Source organism: Euphorbia lathyris, chromosome 1 (genome assembly GCF_963576675.1).
Source record: "Euphorbia lathyris chromosome 1, ddEupLath1.1, whole genome shotgun sequence".
NCBI lineage: Eukaryota > Viridiplantae > Streptophyta > Magnoliopsida > Malpighiales > Euphorbiaceae > Euphorbia > Euphorbia lathyris.
The window spans coordinates 8,744,622-8,758,628 of NC_088910.1; the positions used below are offsets into that span (position 1 = coordinate 8,744,622).

The window sequence follows — 14,007 nt, forward strand, 5'->3', positions numbered from 1 at the left end:
TTCGTGTTCGGTATTGCTTTGGTTAATAATTACGTTCGTCTAGGCATTCCTTCAATATTCACGAAGTCTTCTAGATTTGTAGAGTTACAACGTAACCCTACCCGATTGAGCTAAGGAGGTTGTAATGCAACAATGTTGCCTTCCTCGCCGCGCTTTGAATCCGTCAATCGTATACACGGTTATGACATAACCTTGTATAGGGGATTTGAAACTATAACCATTAGGTTTCGCATTTTGGAAGCTCCTTTAGGTCTTCGGGATCGTGGTTATGGTGCAGTCACAGTGTTAGGTTTAAGTAGAGTAGAACGAGACGTCAAGGGGTACGTAACTATGAAACCTTTCGTACGCTATATAGTAATGCATATGATTATAACATAACCTTATGCAGGGAGCTTCATATTTTTTGCGGTATATTGACATTATCTCCGAACGATTCGTCATTTTCTATTTACCATACATATGGTTATGACATAACCTTATATAGAGGGTTTAATATATTTGGAGGATATCACTATCACTTTTATGTGATTTTATTATTTCATATTTACCATGCATACGATTATTACATAACCCTATGCATTGGGTAATAGAAAATGTCACTATTATTCGTGCATGCTTTATCGTTTTACCACACATATGATTATGACATAACCCTATACATTGGGTAATAGAAGTAATTGGGAGTTCGTGAGTGACATACATCGTTTTAGGAGTTCGAATCATGTTGTCGTCAATTTTAAGCGGACATTTGAGAAGCCAAAAGGATGTTCGGGCTAAGTTACAAACTTAAGTTAACGGGGTCTACGGAAGGGATTTATTTATAAACTAATTTAAGAAAGAAATAAATTCAAATAATTAATTAACTAATCTTTTTACCAACTAATAAACTATATTAAGTTAACAGACTAGAATTAAACTTTGACAATTAATTAGGTAATTAAAGTGAACGAATTTGAAACTTATTACTAGACAAGAAATAAAATGGGCTTAATTTAAACAAGAATGGGTCTGCCCTGAGTTGGATTCGGGTCCAAAATCCTTGACCCGGTTCGAACTCCCCATTTTAGAATTAGGGATCCGCAATGCCTCTCTCTCTCTCGACACTTCGTTTTCTCTCTTCTCGGCTTTCACCATCCTCTCACACCGGCGGTTAGTTTCTAGTCGGAGCGGCAGGGGTTCTTCCTTAACGTTTGCTGGCGACGACTTCGTCTGAGGAGGCGTTTCTTCTGGCCGATTTTCATTTCGGAAGGTGAGGGATATTCCTCTAGACTGAACGGAGAGAGCGAGGGGCATCCGCGACATCAGGCCCGCGTTTCTTTATCGGTAAGTTTTCGTGTTACACTCCTAATGCGACCTCACCTCACCACATCATACTCGTTTGATTTTGTTTAAAGCTTAAATTAATGTCATTTTTTCGGTTCAGAAACTGAGATACAGATTACAGGCACACCCCTAACAGAGATAGCGAGTTTGGTTTCGTTTCCTATGGTTCCGTCTCACCTCGTTCCCTTATCGGTATGTCGTTTTTTTTTAGGTTCAGAAACTGAACTTATTTCTAATTATTCAAAGCAAACATCACACATCACTTTTATTCCTAATTATTCAAAGCAAACTTGAGCTACTGATTGTGATTGTTGTGGCATATTTATGCTTGTTTTTTTTGGAAGTGTATGTACATGGCTGTGATTCCTTGGGTTCTTTGTGTTTTTTGTTTTTGGGTCATTCATGATAATAGGTTGGGTATTTTGATCGCCATTTGGTTGAAATTTATTCAACAGGGGAAGGTATTATTGAGATTGGGATGGGCTGAAATTGAAGGATCCTTGTCAATTTTGAGTCTTAGTTTTCTAAATAAGTATTTACAGTAGGTTTCATCCTACAGTTTGTGATTCTACTTGGTATTCTTGCTAGTTGGAACTTTAAATGTGGAAGTAGGTGTTTAGTACGATCACACTTGACACCAATACAGAAAGATAAACAGGCTACATTCTATTTAATCCTATGATAGTCTAAAACCTTATTGGAACTAATAAAAGAACAAGAGCTGTTACAGATTCAAATTACACAATGTGCCAAAAGATAAAACTTTTAGATAAGGAATATGATAAGTAGACTAGATATTCAAGATGTACTGAAACTCAAAGATGTATACTTAAACTTGCAATAGCAAAACTAAATTATATTACCAACCTTACAAAGTAGTATTGAGTCTTGGGAATCCTTAGCAAGAATTGCTCCCCAATTACAAACAGAAACTCACAGCCAAGAACCCTTAGTATAGAAGGTTAACTCTTGAAGGAAAGTACAGATCAGATCACTACCGTAAAACTAGAACTTTCTCTATTACAAGCTTAATTGATTTTGACTCTTATTTTCTTGCTTTTTTCTGCTCTCTTATTGCTGATTCTTTGCTCACTTTTCTTTTTTTCTCTAATATTGTTGCTCTCTTCTCTTTTTTTTCGCATCCCCCCTTTTTCTACTCTAATGTTCTTGCCTTTTTGCTCTAATATTGTTGCTGCCTCCCTTGTTTCAGGTGCTCAACCTCCATTTATAGAGGTCCAAAACATCCTGGGATTGAGAAAGATGTTGTCCCTTTTGTGATGAATTGTCTTGTCTTCTGCATGGTGCATTGGCTTGGTTTCAAGGCACAACACCTTTGTCTATTATGGCAGTGGTTATTTTTCAAGGTGCAGTGGCTGTCCTTGGTGCATCTGTTTTTTTCTGCTTTTGGAGTCTTTGTCTCTTTCAGTCTTCAGGGAGGTGGACTTCGTCTTTTAGTCTTCAGGAAAGTGGGTTTTCTCTTTGAATTGAGAACCCACAATGCCTGTCCATTTTGGCTTGAAAGTTGAAATTTCGATTTTGTATTCTTGTCCACATTTCCTTATGAGTTGGGTTATGAGCCTTCTCAATTTATGTTTACCTGCAGAAACAAAGATGTATTTGATTAGTTTTTTTGTTAATACAAATTTTCATTTCTTAATAAGAGCATCCCATTTTATTTTTGTTCCACTATTTTTCAATAGTTCAATTCATTAATTCATTTATTATAAGCTCATTTTTGGAAATTATATCCTAAATTTGACTTGTAAATCAAAATCATCTTAAGATTAATTATGGATAACCTTAAGAATTGATTTTGTCATAACTTCACATTTAGACTATAAGGCTTTCCAATATACTTTCACACTTAATGAATTAAAATTGGAACATTATTCTAACCAATTAGATACAAGTTAAATTTAACTAATAAATTTAAAACATAACAATTTCAAAACTCATATTTAAAATACAACACATTATTTCAAATATAATTTATGACTTGAAAAATATATTTTCCATTTCAATGAATTATATCTCGAACATAATTTGATAATTATACTGAGATATAACAGATTGGTATAAAAAAATCTAATTTCCTTGATAAATTATATGTGCGATAGAAACTTTGTATATCTAATATAATTTACGAATTTGTTAGAATTTTAAATATAATCAATTAAAGTTTAAAAGTGTCCCGGACAAAAATGGGTATCTACAGTTGCCCCCCTTTGTATACCTCCATTAGAAATGGAGTATATAAAGTACAAATAGATAACCATTTTTGCACTTTATTGAGCGAAAAAGTAAAAACTTAAAAACGATGAAAGGTTTAGTAAAACTCCCTGAATGTTCGGATTAATCTGTATTGATCTGACTTGAGTCGTGTTGATTTGATTTTGGTTTGTGAGTGTTTAGAGCGGCTCCCTGCGACTGATATGAGATTTGACATTCTCCAATTTTGAATGATTTGAGACTGTTCACCCTACAGTTTGAATGGTTCTGAGACTGGGCTTTCTCCAGTTTGAATGACGTTTAACGGGCATCCTCCGTTTGTTTTGGATGACTTGAGACTGTTCACCCTACAGTTTTGAATGGCTCTGAGACTGGGCATTCTCCAGTTTTGTTTTGAATGACTTTTACGGGCATCCTTCGTTGCATCGAATGACTTTTACGGGCATTCTCCGTTGGTTTTGAATGACGTTTACGGGCATCCTCCGTTTGTTTTGAATGACGTTTATGGGCATCCTCCGTTGGTTTGGAATGACTTTTACTGGCATCCTCCGTTGGTTCCGAATGACGTTTACGGGCATCCTCCGTTGGTTTGGAATGACTTTTACGGGCATCCTCCGTTGGTTCGGAATGACTTTTACGGGCATCCTCCGTTGGTTCCGAATGACGTTTACGGGCATCCTCCGTTGGTTCCGAATGACGTTTACGGGCATCCTCCGTTGGTTTGGAATGACTTTTACGGGCATCCTCCGTTGGTTCTGAATGACTTTTACGGGCATCCTCCGTTGGTTTGGAATGACTTTTACGGGCATCCTCCGTTGGTTTGGAATGACTTTTACGGGCATCCTCCGTTGGTTCCGAATGACGTTTACGGGCATCCTCCGTTGGTTTGGAATGACGTAAATAGGTGATTCGCCGAGCGGACCCTCTTTATCTACTTTTGCATTTGCTTTCGATTTTTTTCACATCTGGCTAGGACGATATTGTTGATCGTTCACCATGCTCTTACTGCGTTCCTGCAAAACAACTCGGTACCTATGCAGGACGAAATGCATTGATGCACATGTTTAAATGCATGAAAAGTTCTCTTTTCAAGATCATTGTTCAGAATTTTGGAAAAACAAATTTCATCATTTTTGTATTTTATATGTGCCTTTTTTATTTTTAATCATTTGGCCCCTTGACTGGCATTGTCTCGTGTACTAATATGTTGCTTCCGGACATTGCTGTTTTAGACCGAGACTCTTGGGATTGAGATATACTGAAGATGTCTGGAAAGTGGTTGGGGGAAGCTGTCAACTTGTCAAGCTTCTTTCTGCTAGATTTGCTGAGTTCGCCTATGTAGGCTTTTAATCCAGTGGATTTCTCCTAATGTTCTGTATCTTGCACATATTGTCCCCGTGGATTTTCAATTTAGTAGCATTTCCTTTTGGTTGCCCTGATTTTTGCCTAGACCGCCCTTATGGGTTTTCAATCTAGCAGGCGCTTCATTCTTGTTTGCCTTAACTTTTGCCTAGACTGCCCTCACAGGTTTTCAATCTAATAGGCTTTTCATTTTGCTCGTCTTAATTTTTGCCTAAACCGCCCTTACGGGTTTTCAATCTAGCAGGCTTTTCATTTTGCTCGCCTTAATTTTTGCCTAGATCGCCCTTACGGGTTTTCAATCTAGCAGGCTTTTCATTCTTGTTTGCCTTAACTTTTGCCTAGATCGCCCTTACGGGTTTTCAACCTAGCAGGCTTTTCATTCTTCTTCTATTTTCCTTTCTCTTTTAAAAAAAAAAAACTAGAATGAGACCCCATTTCCATGTATTTTATGATTCAATAGTTTATTATTTCCAATGAAGTTTTCTTAAGCGCATGTAGATGAAAGGAAAATTTGCGAAAGGAAAGTGCGAAAGGAGGTATAGACAAGGGTCAAGCGCACATTTTATTTATTCAGAAAAGATTGTAATCTTGACATACATGAAAGTCATAATCTACGCATAATATCTCTTAACAGCATCTGAGTTTATGGGATTTCCAAGCTCTTCCCCATCCATGTTGGTAAGGACTAAGGCTCCACCCGAGAATGCTCTCTTTACCACATAGGGTCCTTCGTACTTCGGAGTCCATTTTCCTCGTGGGTCTTGATGCCTCAGGAAAATCTTCTTCAAGATGAGATCCCCCTCTTGAAAGTTTTTGGCTCTTACTTTCTTGCCATACGACTTTATCAGTCTTTTTTGGTATAACTGCCCGTGACAGATTGCAGCCAACCTTTTTTCTTCGATAAAGTTCAACTGATCATATCTTCTCTGGACCCATTCTGACTCATCAAGACTTGACTCCAACATGATTCGTAGCGAAGGAATTTCTACCTCAATGGGTACAACAGCTTCCATCCCATAGACCAAAGAGTACGGTGTAGCTCCAGTTGATGTCCTCATAGTAGTTCGATACCCATGTAAGGCGAATGGTAACATTTCGTGCCAATCTTTGTAAGTGGGTGCCATTTTTTGCACTATTTTCTTGATATTTTTATTAGCTGCTTCTACGGCGCCATTCATCTTCGGACGGTACGGGCTCGAGTTATGATGTTTAATCTTGAACTGAGCGCACATCTCCTCCATGGCTTTGTTATTGAAGTTCTTGGCATTATCCGTGATGATCCGTTCTGGCAACCCATATCGACATATGATGTTATTCTTGATGAACTTCTTTACAACTGCAGTGGTTACATTGGTGTATGAGGCCGCTTCTACCCATTTCGTGAAGTAATCGATGGCTACGAGGATGAAGCGATGACCGTTTGATGCTTTTGGTTCGATAGATCCAATAACGTCCAATCCCCACATTGCGAAGGGCCATGGAGCCACCATCACATGTAATGGTGTGGTCGGAGCATTTATATTGTCTGCGTATATTTGACATTTGTGACATCTCTGAACGTATTTGATGTAGTCCGATTCCATGGTGGACCAATAATATCCCATCCTGAGGATTTTCCTTGACAAGGCATGTCCTCCTAGATGAGTCCCACAAAAGCCTCCATGTACTTCTTCTATTAGTCGCTTGCTTTGTGCACGATCAACACATCTTATTAATGTTGTGTCAGGACTTCTCTTGTAAAGAACATCACCACTAAGGAAGAAATTTGTGGCCAATCGTCGTATTGTCCGCCTATCTGTTTCTGAGGCCTCCAATCGGCACACATGTTCAAAGTGAATGTCGTGGAATCCTTTAGCCATTTCTAAGATGTGTTCTTGATACGGGATTAGTTTGGCATCCCGGGTTTCCCACTCCCCATTTAGTTGATTGATCACCAAAGCGGAATCCCCATAGACCTTTAGCTTACGAATATTCATCTCCAAAGCTGCCCGAACACCTAAGGCACATGCTTCATACTCAGCTATATTGTTCGTGCATTGGAAACAAAGTCTGGCAGTAATCGGGAAATGCTTTCCTTCTGGGGAGATTAGCACCACACCTACACCATGACCTAGGGCATTTGAAGCCCCATCGAATCTCATGACCCGGTAAGTAGTACCATCTTCTTTGGTGTCTGCCACAGTAAAGACTTCCTCGTCTGGGAGAGAAGCATCCAATGGGGTATCATGTTCCACTGGATTATCCGCTAAAAAACTAGATATTGCGGCCCCTTTGATCGCCTTCTGAGGCACATAAATTATGTCGTATTCTGCCAACAACACTTGCCACCTTACGATTTTTCCTGTCAGTGCCGGCTTCTCAAAGATGAATTTGATTGGATCCATAGGGGAGATCAAATGAGTAGTATTGTTCAACATATAGTGTCTCAATCTATGTGCTGCCCATACTAACGCTGCGCAAGTCTTCTCTAACGGAGAATACCGAGTTTCACAATCTGTGAACTTCTTGCTGATGTAATAAATGGCACGCTCTTTCTTCTCAGATTCATCTTTTTGTGCCAAGAATGCCCCCATTGAGTTCTCGTGCACCGTTAGATATAATAGTAATGGCTTTTCCGGATTTGGTGGGTGCAACACGGGTCCATTCTGCAAGTATTCTTTGATTTTATCAAAAGCTGTTTGACATTCTAAATCCCATTTTCCTGGATTGTTCTTTCGGAGTAACTTGAAGATGGGTTCGCATTTCATCGTCATTTGAGCAATAAAACGGGCAATGTAGTTAAGCCTTCCTAGAAAGCCCCTAACCTCTTTTTCTGTCTTCGGCGGAGGCATCTCCGAAATTGCCTTGATCTTTGTAGGATCTGCTTCAATGCCCCTCCGACTAACAATAAATCCTAACAACTTTCCCGATGTTACCTCGAACACACATTTATTGGGGTTCAGCCGAATACTGTACTTCTGCAGCCTTTGGAAAACTTTCCTTAGTACTTCCATGTGATCTTCGTTTTCCCTGGACTTGGCGACCATATCGTCCACGTAAATCTCCATCTCTTTGTGCATCATGTCATGGAACAACGTCACCATGGCCCTTTGATAGGTGGCTCCAGCATTCTTAAGTCCAAAAGGCATCACTTTATAACAGAAGGTTCCCCAATAGGTTATGAAGGTTGTCTTTTCACGGTTTAGCAAATCCATCAATATCTGATTATACCCCGAAAATCCATCCATCAAGGATAACATGTGAAACCCTGCAGTGTTGTCCACCAACACGTCTATATGTGGTAAGGGAAAGTTATCCTTTGGACTTGCTCTGTTTAAATCCCTATAATCCACGCACATTCTAACTTTTCCATCCTTCTTCGGGACTGGGACTATGTTCGCAACCCAATCTGGATAATTTGACACAGCTAGGAAACCAGCGTTAAATTGCTTCTGAACTTCTTCTTTTACTTTAAGGAGAGTTTCTGGCTTCATTCTCCTTAACTTCTGCTTGACAGGTCTAGATTCTGGCCTAAGCGGGAGCTTATGCACTACAATATCTGTATTTAACCCGGACATGTCTTCATAAGACCAAGCGAACACATCCTTATACTCTCTTAGCAAAGCAATTAGTCTTCCTTTGGTTTCTGCATCTAAGGATCCATTTACCTTGGTCTATTGTGGCTTATCATTTGTACCCAGGTTTACTATCTCGATACTGTCTGTTTGTGGTTCTATACTCATTTCCTGTCGTTCTAGCATTCTCTCGATTTCAATGGGGACTTCTTCTTCTTCATCAGATTCGACCTCATATACTGGACAGTCGAAATTATGCATAGGTTTATGATCATCAATCATGTCAATTTTATGATCGTCCCTGAATAAACATTCATAAAGGAAAAAGGAAAAAGCAATAAGCAATGGAGGGAAAGATGACACAAGAAAGGTGGATTAAAAAATGCGCTTTTTATTGATCAACATCAACGAAAACATTGCCTTTTATTTATTATCTTTAAATCTTAGGCATAATTTAAAGATTTGACACAAAATTATTACATCGAAATGGGAAACTCGTGAACATTCCAATTCTTTAACTCTTCCTGACAGTCAAAAACCCAATCTTGATCATTTTCAGCTTCATTTTTCTCCAGGATTGCCGCGATTGTGGGCGTGTATGTCCCTGCCTTTGTGAAGGTGACATTAATATGTGGGATGTCAAGGGGCATGTCTCGTACCAGTTTACCCTCAATCTTGGCTATGCGCTTTTCCTTCATGTGAGCATAGAACTTCCTCATGTCTTCTGGAGTGAGTTCATATCCTAAACCCTCTCGAAAGCGATTCCCTTTAACATCTATAACTTCTCCCCTTTTGGCTGGCTGTTGCCCCACAACCTGCCCCCGAGTCATTTCTTTGGCGACCATGATGGAAGCAGGTGAGAAACGAGGCTCAAAATATTTGGGTCCTTTTGCCGTGTATACCACATTTACTGCCTCGAATACCTGAAAGGAGCTCTCGATGACATCTTCCTCTTCTTCTATGTAAGGAAATGATGAACACTGGCTGATCAGCAAATCTTCTTCTCCGGACACCTCCACTAGCTGATTTTCCACAATGAATTTCATCTTCTGGTGCAGAGATGAGGGAACAGCTCCGACAGAATGGATCCATGGTCTCCCCAGCAACATGTTGTATGCCGGGTGAGTATCCATCACTTGGAAAGTGATATTGAAAATGGTCGGTCCGATCTGTATGGGCAAATCGATGTCTCCTATCACCTCCCTTCGGGTACCATCAAAGGCTTTCACGAATATGCGGCTAGGGCGTATGTAGGAGCTATCAATAGGCAGCTTGGCTAGTGTTTTCCTCGGTAGTATATTCAAAGCCGAACCATTATCAACCAATACTTTTGCCACCGAGAACTCCTTGCATTTGACGGTTATATGCAGAGCTTTGCTATGGCCCGTTCCTTCACAGGGCAACTCATCCTCCGTGAAAGTCAAGTAATTTGCTGCAACTATATTGCCGACAATGTTATCCACATTCTCTACAGTTATGTCATGACTGACATATGCCCGATTTAACACCTTAAGAAGCGCATTTCGATGAGATTCCGAGGTCAAGACTAGTGATAGTAATGATATCTTCGCTAGGATTCGATTTAACTGCTCAATCACCCGGTACTCACTTTGTTTCACAATTCTCAAGAATTCTAACGCGTCATGGTCAGGGACGGTGTTTCTTACTGGAGGTGTATCAAATTCTTCCTCAAGGTGAACTTCACCTTCTTTGGCCTTCCCTTTCCTACGCCTGTCAACTTCTTCTTGGCGCTTCCTGGCGATTTCTTCAGAAGAGAAGCAACGCCCGCTTCTAGTCATTCCTGACATTCCAGCGATGTCTTCCTTGGTTTGAGCACTATTACATGATTGAGGTATTACTTTATTACCGTATATCCACGACACAGCTTTGTCACTTTCGTAGGGGAAAGGAGCAGGGGTCTGGACTTCTAGTTTTACGAAGGATGTCCCAAGATCATCCGACTTTACTGGATTTTTCGGGACCCAATCAATAACTAGCTGAGTTGGCTTCATCAATTCATCCGCACGTAACATATTTATCATATGCATACCTTCACTCCTTTTTCCGAAAGACAGGATTCCTGAATTCATACATTCTTGGACCTTTTTCCTAAATAGCTCGCATTTCTGAATCGAATGGTCGACATCCCATTCGTGATACCAACAAGTAGTGCTTCTTGCGTCCCTACTTTCCATGATTAAGCCCGTGTCACACATAGCTCGGTATATCTGCTCTATTAGCGTGATGATGTTATATGCCTCAGTCCTATACTCGTACCAATCCTCGTCCCAAACAGCATTGACACTAGTGTTCCCATGGCTAGGAAGAGGATTGTTCTTGACATCTGGCTTCTGATTAGTCTGATTGAATTTCAACCAACCTGTCTTTACGAGTAGCTGGACTCTTCTCTTAAATGCGGGGCACCTCTCGATGGAATGCCCTACAGCCCCAGCATGGTACTCGCACTTGGCGTTAGCGTCATACCACTTCGGATATGGGGGAGTCAGAGGGACTAATGGTGTAATTGATACCTGTCTATTTTGCAACAGTTGTGGGAATAGCTCGGCATAAGTGATGGGAATTGGCTCTATGGGTTCCCATTCCTTCGCTCGCCCTCCAGTCTTTTGATTGCCAAAGGTGTTCCCTTGGGGGATGTTCGCTACGTAGTTATCACGAGGCAAAGTTGTTCCATAAGTAGGTACTTCGCGAGAACATTCCACCATGTGGGCCTCCTTTTTGAATCCGTTTCCATTTTTCTTCATAATGGACTTATCTGCAGATGTTGCATCCAATTTCCCACTTCTGATGGCTATTTTGTTGGAAATAGGGCTAAGGTATAGCAGCGGAAATATAAAAATTTTAGCCTACTTCCTTTTAACCATAGGATCCGTTAATCGTTATTTCATATAAAGAGGGATAAGAAGATATATCTTTCGATGATCAATCTACTGTTGCAAACGAAGTGCCCACAACTTCAAAGGAGATGTAAACTGTTTACCAATCTTCCCCTATTCGAAACAGACCTTCCAGACCTCCGAACGACAATCCCTTCGGTGGAAACGTAGAAGAATATGTCTAGAAGCTACTGTCCAAAAATCGCGACGATCCGACGGTTCAATCTCCGGGAATCCTCGAAATAGTGAACTGACCTGATGTAGGCGAAGAAAAACGAATTTCTCCCTTTTGATTGTTTTTCTTCTTTCGTGAACACGGTGAGGTTAAATTAGAATCAACCCTTATGAGATGTAACCAAAATAGATTACCTCTAATTAACCAACACAAGATCAAGGAGAAAGAGGGATGAATTAGATTAATCAATCGATGGAATGCCGAATGAATTCTTGTCCACGAACTTGGGGATGGGAATTCTTTTCTCTCTCTAACTAAGCAATTTCGAAAATCACTTGTAGGGGGGAGGAATTAGTGTGTCGAAATTCATTAGGGTAGGGGTATATATATTAGGTTGTATCTAAACCTAGTTAGATAGGAATAGGTCACTTAATAGGAATCCAATTCAGAATAGGATTTCTAATTATTATCTTACTATATGTCTAATATAATTAGGATAATAATAAGTAACCTAGTTAGATAATAATAGGAGCATATTAATCTAATTAAAACTCCTACTTTAATTATCTCTTAATTAATTTAATTCATAATCCTAATCAAATTAGGATTAGTGGAATAAATTAATTCCTTCCCTAATCATATATATAAATTTCGACCCCCCTATCCATGTGGGCCTTACTGGGCTCAATTGGGCTTCCATCTATTAATCAGATCCATCTCTCTTTAGTTTCCAAGTCTTATGTGTGATCCATTAGGTCCTTACTACTTCTGGCCGTATGCAACTATTAAATTAATTTCTTCAAGAATTATATTTAATCCTTGCATAACGGAATGATGAACAGAGCATGTTATCGGCATGTCCGTAATCATTCCCCCAGAGTCCGTTAAGAAGACAGGTTGATTCTGCCGTTAACCCTTCCGTATTAGTTACGGTATAATACGATCCTTTATCAACTACATCCTTGAACTGAATCTTATGACTATGGGTAATGTCAAGTCACATATGGCGAGACGTTCATTTTACTTGTTATTGGCCGAGTCAACTCAAAAGATAGGTTAAGTGAAATCCGAATTTCTACTCTTAAGCTATCACCTTGCAAGGGTTTAGAGTCGAGTCTTCCACAAGCGATCCTTGGATGTATCTCCCATTCATCGGGAGTGATAAATGCTCAATCCAATGTATAACTACCCTGACATTACTTTCTATGACACCCAACCTTTGCAGTTCACACCCCAGAGTCATCTCTGTTAAGGATCGTGGGACCACGCGATCAAAGTCTCACATTCAGTAATTCAGGATGACCAATTAACATTCCTTTGAGTCTGAGGATTAGTTATACCTATTAATACCAATGAGATGAACAGGTGACAAGGATGAATCTACCCATCCTGTTATCTCAAGTCGGATCCCCAATCCTAATGAACAACGTTTCACCGGATCTATGTAACTGTCCAGATATCTATATATGTGAAGCTTGTGAGATCAGCTTTCTGTCGGACAGAAGACATTGTTACATACAAGTCTCAACTGTGATATATCAATCCTAAATATATCACTTGACTTGGGGTGGTTTTAAGTTTATTAGTTTATTATAAAGTTTTGTCTCACTTCATGCTTGTATGAACACTTTATAATCACTTTAAACAAACTTACAGATTTCCTTTTATTAGACTTTATTTAGTGCTTAAAAGGGATTGCCTTTATATAGTTATAAAACATATATCTCATTAAAACAAATGATATAAAGAACAATTCATTTACAATAAGTTTGTATCCTGCAACAATTGACTATAGGACACAAAACCCCAACATATTTCGACTCTCTCTCCTGCCACGACAAAATCAGAGAAGCGTGTTGCACTGTGGGCAATCAAAATCCCATAGTATGGGGCTTTGAGGGTTTCCAGGAAGATACTGATCATTTCTGTCTCTGTTAGGAGAGGTTTCACCTGAGCCGCCCGGTCTCTCCACATGATGGCATATTCCCGAAAAGTTTGGTCCTTTCTCTTTTCGGTCATCCTCAAATCCTCCCTAGTAGGAGCTAAGTCCACATTATGCCTGTATTGTTTGATGAAGGCATCGGCTAAATTTCTCCAACTCCGGATGTGGATCTTCTCGAGTTGCATATACCATCTCAAAGCCGCTGCTTGCAAACTTTCTTGGAAGACATGGATCAGCAACTTGTCGTTGCTTGAGTAAGATGCCATCTTGCTGCAGTACATGGTTAAGTGCTCTTTTGGACAGGTTGTCCCGATAAACTTCTCAAAGTCCGGAGTTTTAAACTTGTAGGGTATTACAATATCGGGAATCAGGCATAGGGATCTCGCGTCTATGACCTCGTTGTCCCGATAAAATTCTCTAAAAAGCCGTTACGTTAGGCTGTCTGATTGGTATAAAAAATCTAATTTCCTTGATAAATTATATGTGCGATAGAAACTTTGTATATCTAATATAATTTACGAATTTGTT

General features: G+C 39.7%; 1 long non-coding RNA gene and 1 pseudogene across 1 annotated transcript; one reads left to right on the top strand and one right to left on the bottom strand.

The window, feature by feature from the left end:
• The first annotated feature begins 1,073 nt into the window (after positions 1-1,073).
• On the top strand, positions 1,074-3,009 carry LOC136221263 (uncharacterized). The gene is made up of 3 exons (XR_010685044.1): positions 1,074-1,323; positions 1,424-1,515; positions 2,534-3,009. It is a non-coding gene; the product is annotated as an uncharacterized lncRNA (long non-coding RNA).
• A 2,516-nt stretch (positions 3,010-5,525) lies between these two features.
• On the bottom strand, positions 5,526-13,760 carry LOC136216801 (uncharacterized; annotated as a pseudogene).
• Positions 13,761-14,007: the final 247 nt, after the last annotated feature.